The sequence below is a fragment of the Emydura macquarii genome, unplaced genomic scaffold, assembly GCF_026122565.2.
Source record: "Emydura macquarii macquarii isolate MOO-44397 ecotype Brisbane River unplaced genomic scaffold, CSIRO-AGI_Emac_v2 contig_3398, whole genome shotgun sequence".
NCBI lineage: Eukaryota > Metazoa > Chordata > Testudines > Chelidae > Emydura > Emydura macquarii.
The window spans coordinates 1-5485 of NW_027133535.1; the positions used below are offsets into that span (position 1 = coordinate 1).

A 5485-nucleotide genomic window follows, 5' to 3' on the forward strand; every position below is an offset into this window, starting at 1 on the left:
CAGCAGTTGAAATCACCCACCCACTCCTCTTCAATATGTTTATGGTGCTTATCTCTGCCAAGGTCAGAGAGAAAGATTAACAGGAGAAATGAGGAGTCAGCTATAAGTAATTTTTGCTTTCTCTTCAGTCTTGAGAAATAGACTAGACAATTCTGATAGATAAGTTGAAATCTTCTGCCCTTATTTTTTATGTTATGCATATGTTTATAGTTAGAAAAGGTAGAAAGTGTAACGTTAATAGCAATAATAATAATAATCTGAGTGTACCAATCAGCATTAAGAATTTATGCATATGTAATTTGTTTGTTTGTGTTTGTATAAATATGCAAGACAGCATGCCTTCGGGGTCTCACACTGACCACTTGCTGGGAAGTGTCCGACCTCTGCAGAAATAAAACTTGGAGACTGCCCAACTATCTGCTTAGATCTCTTTTTTATCTGGTGCAGGGTAAACGAACCTCATTTGGAATATTTTTCCAACAGTGTGGAGTTAGGTATGCTCAGAGCAGGCCTACTGAGTCAGGTCCCTGAGGCAACAGCACGCATTTCCAGAGGCAGAAATTCAGGCACCCAGGAGCCTTTTACAGTGAAAATGTAGGCGCCAAGCTGGTGTTTTGGCTCCTAAGTCCCTTTCTGGAGCTGGACCAGAGTGAAAATTTAAATTTGATTGCCATAGAAAGTTATCTGTTACATCAATGAGGTTACTACAGTAATAGCAAGAGCAGAAAGGCACTTAGGTGACACCCATTCATGAGGGTTGCATAATAGAGGCGTTTACATATTGATAAAGAACAATCACAAGACATCGCTGCTAGCAGATAACATTCAGCCCCTGCCAGGAAACCAGAACAATCACTTTTTGGTACCCTGTCTGGCCCTAGGACGTTGAACCAAATTATACTGTGGTCGCAGCTGCTTAGTGGCTCCCTCTACTCATAGAATCATAGAATCATAGAATATTAGAGTTGGAAGGGACCTCAGGAGGTATCTAGTCCCACCCCCTGCTCAGAGCAGGACTAACCTCAGCTATATCATCCCAACCAGGCTTTGTCAAGCCTCAGCTTAAAAACCTCTTAGGATGGAGATTCCACCACCTCCCTAGGTAACCCATTCCAGTGCTTCACCACCCACCTAGTGAAAAACTTTTTCCTAATGTCCAACTGCAATGCCTTGAATTAGATCCTGTATTTTAATTTGAATGGAAGTCCTAAGGCACAAAGCACTACTCAATGAGAAGAATTTGCAAAGCCTTTAAGTTACTTAGTGTCATGTTGGTTAGATGCGGAGGCGTCATTTAACATATGGGTAACATCGATATGTCAAAACTGTAAAACTCTACAAAACGCATGGCCAGGGCCAGAGGGTATATAAGGCAGAGGCCTTGTGTAAGCGCGTTGGCTCCGTGGGAGGCCACAGCGGCTTCCTACAGACAGGGGAATAGCTCGCGCTTGGCGAGTGAGCAGTCTTAGCAATCCACCCTTAGGCAAGGTGAGCACCCAGTCTATCGCTCAGGTCCTCAGTCAGGGCGAGCGAGTAAGGAGTCAGTTGCTCCAACCCTTAGGCAGGGTGAGCAGCGAGCAAGGAAACAGCTTCCTGAGCAGTCAGGAGAGAGATTCTCCTGGGGTGGCTAGGGAAAAGGGGAAGGGGAGGGGGATGCAGGCCCACCCGTCTCCGCTGCGTCCCAGCCCAGGGCCCTAGTAGTGGCAGAAGCAGCTGCCACTGTGTCGGCGGGGCTCCCGCCGCAACACACCGACTATATTGCGGCTTCAGCCACAGGCAGTGGCTGTCCCTGGGCTACTTCTTCCCCACTGACCCCAGTACCTGCCTCCTCCATGCTGCGAGGATAGTCTGCCTGGGGTAGCGCCATTAGTCCCTCTTCATCGACCGGGGGTAAGGCGGGGAGTTCCTCTTCAGGGGGCAGCTCCTCAAGGTCCTTGCAGGTTGGGAGAGGCTCGGCCTCTGATAGCTCCTCCAAGTCCTGCCCCGCCTCAGGGAGGGGCTCGGCGGCCGGCAGTTCCTCCAGATCCAGCCCGGCCTGCGGGGGTGCCCACCACTCGGGCTGCTCCGGGGTCTCGGCCCAGTCCGGTGGTTCCGGAGCACAGGCCCAGGCTCGGGCTCGGGGTAGCTCAGCCCAGTCGTCCTGGCCGGGTTGCCTGGTCCAACTCCGCGAAGGCCCTATCCAGTCCCCAGGCCCAGGTGGGGCCGGGGTTCGTCGGCGGCTCGGCTCTGGCCTAGGCCTCTGCTGGCAGGGCTGCACGTCTGTCTCTGGCAGCAGTCTGGGGCCTACTGAGCTCAGAGGCCTGGCTTTTGTACTTCTCCTTCCTGTCGGGGCTCCGCCCCGCTGCTGCCGATTGGACTGTCTGGGTGGTCCTATCACGGCCCGGGTCCCTTGTTGCCGGGCAGACTCCGTGGCAGGATATGAGGTGGTCCAATCATGGCGCTCGTGCCCTTCATCAGGCTCTGGCTCCAGGGGAGGCCACAGCGGCTTCCTACACCTTGGGAATCCATTTTGTCTTCAGTCACCAGTCTTTCAGACGGGACTCAGCTTCAAACACCTATCTACCACTGAATCAAGTCATCTGCAACTGAAGCTGTGAACAAAGGACTGAGACCCATCCAGCTACTGGATGTATATCAGAGGAACCATACAAGCCTGCAACTCCACAATTCTTCTAGAAACCTGATGTATATGGACTTTTAATCATTTCTATGTATCTGATTGCTCTAATCCTTTAACATTTCTCTTATGGTTTCTTTCTTTCTGTTTACAATAAACCTTTAGTTTTAGATACTAAAGGATTTGCTGGCAGTGTTGTATTTTAGGTAAGTTCCAAACTTATATTGAACTGGTGATGTGGCTGACCCTTTGGGGTCAGAGGGAACCTATTTAGTAAAGACCATATAGTTTAAATAACTGGTCTCTTCACTGGACCCAGTGGCTAATTGGGAGGCAGAAACTGAAATGCCATAAAGGGGGCTGTGTGTATTTGTGTACTGGCTTCTGTGGGGATTCAGAAGCATAGTTTGTGGCTGGTTGGGAAGTCTGGTTTCAGTGCCACCCACCAGTGCTGGGAGAACCTACTCTCCGTTTGCAGCCTACCATGACCTTGGCATTTTCAGATGGCTGCCCTAGGCACGGGATGAGTCACACTTAGGAGCCAATGTTCCCTTTTCAAAAGCAAAGTCAGACCTTAAAAATCTATGATTCACTGAAAGTCAATGAGGTTTCTGCATCTAAGTCATTTAGGGACTTTGATAATTTTACCCAACGTGCTTCAGGATAACAGATCCTGACATTTTTCAAATACAGAATTGAGTAGCATTTTCTTCAATTTACAACTTTTTACTTAACAATGACTTTTTGTTGTTCTAAAAAGATCACAGAATCATAGAAGATGGGGGTTGGAAAGGACCTCAAGATGTCATCTAGTCCAAAACCCCTACTCAAAGCAGGACCAACCCGAACTAATTCTTCCTAGAGACTGTTCCAAAGTTGGGGGCGTAGCACTGATCCCGTGGATCTGTGACACACGGTAGGGAGCAAGTGAATGAGGAAGTGCAATTTACCCCTTCACATAACACAAGAACCAGGGGGATCACCTGATGAAATTAATAGGCAGCAGGTTTGAAACAAACATGAGGAAGCACTCTGTCACACCGCACACACAATGCACACAAAACTCGTTGCCAGGGGATGATGTGAAGGCCAAAGTATAACAGAATTAAAAAAAGGAATAAGACTGTTTTATGGAGGATAGGTCCATCAATGGCTATTAGCAAGATGGTAATTTATTTATTGATTACTGATTGATTGATAGCTAGGAATCTCTTTTGGGTCTTCTAAATCTTCCAATCTTTGTGAGAGAACAGACACTACAAAAAATACAGTCTCCCTAGGGAGCATTTAAGAATCCAGGACACCAAGGAGGGACGAAAGTTTGTAACAAGCCAAACCCTCCCACAGGAATCTAAATCCAAACCTATGCAGAATGTGTTTTCCCAATTCAGTTAGAGCAGAAGAGTGGATGAAACATGTATGGGAATCTTGAATTTCACTGTGCGGAGTGTCGAGCACATCATAGTTATGTGTGCAGCAAGGGTAGTAGCAAAATAGGGGCTCTAATATTTAATGGGAAATACAGCCATCCCAAAACTTAGTATGTCCTCACATTCTCCATGGAAGCCCCAACTGGCATGAGCTAGGGACGACCTAGATGCTATCTCCACTCTTAGTTAAGCCAGGTGGATTCATTCCCACGTCAATCACTCCTTCTTCAGTCCTGTTAGCACCATCCATTGACTGATGACCTTTCTCAGGGCCTCCTTGACCTCCTTGTTTCTCAGGCTGTAGATGACAGGATTGACCAGAGGAGTCAGGACAGTGTAGAAGACGGAAAACACTTTGTTGAGGTCTCAAAGTGTGTCAGTGTCTGGTAAAATATAGACAATGATTATAGTCCAGTAGAAAGTTGTAACCACAATGAGGTGAGAGGAGCAGGTAGGAAATGCCTTTTTCTTCCCAGTGGTGGAAGGGATTCTCAAAATGGTGGTGATGATACAAATGTAGGATATCAGGGTTAATAGAAATGGGAAAGAGACACCTATGGAGGCGAGTATGAAACCCAGCAATTTGAGCAAGTTGGCATCATTACACAAAAGTTTAATCAATGGGTTGAGATCACAAAAGAAATTATCAATTTCACTGGAGCCACAACATTTTGATTGTGAAATCAAACATACAGTTATGGTACTAGCCAAAAGTGCCCATATGCAAGGCCAGCTGCTAGCAGGAGACAGAATCTGTCATTCATAAAGGCTGAATAATGCAGAGGTTTGCATATCACTAGATACCGGTCATAAGACATCATGGCTAGGAGACAACACTCGTCACACATCAAGAAACTAAAACAATAACACTGCATGAGGCATCCACTAACAGAAATGGTCCTGTCCCCAGTCAGGAGACTGGCCAGCATCCTCGGCAGGATGGTGGAGCTGTAGCAGATCTCCCAGCAGGACAAGTTCTCCAGGAAGAAGTACATGGGGGTGTGAAGGTGCTGATACGCCACAACTAGCGCAATGATGAGCATGTTCCCGGCCACGGTCACAATGTAGTTCACTAGAAACAGGAAGAAGAGAAGGGTCTGCAGTTTAGAGAGATTCCCAAATCCCAGGAGGATGAACTTGGTGATGACCGTTCGATTGTACACTTCTGCTTTCTGCGTGAGGGTCATCTAGGCAAATACAAAAACACTAAATGTCAGAGGCAGGACTTTCGAAGGTAGGAAAGGGAATCCATGAACTCCCACGGACTTCAACAAGTGATTAAGGACAGATTTTCAAAAGTAGTAGGTGCTTAAAATTGCCGAGAGGTGCCAAAGGCAGTTAGGACCTATAATGAAATCTGTGAGTTTTTGGTGCCTACGTGCTTTTGAAAATCCCGCTAGGTGCCTAAACACCTTTAAAAATATGTCCCTAAGTGTTA

The 5485-nt window shown here is 47.1% G+C and overlaps 1 pseudogene; it reads right to left on the minus strand.

Annotated features, from left to right (window-relative positions):
- Nucleotides 1–4263: 4263 nt before the first annotated feature.
- On the minus strand, nucleotides 4264–5234 carry LOC137144194 (olfactory receptor 10K1-like; annotated as a pseudogene).
- Between the last annotated feature and the right edge of the window lie 251 nt (nucleotides 5235–5485).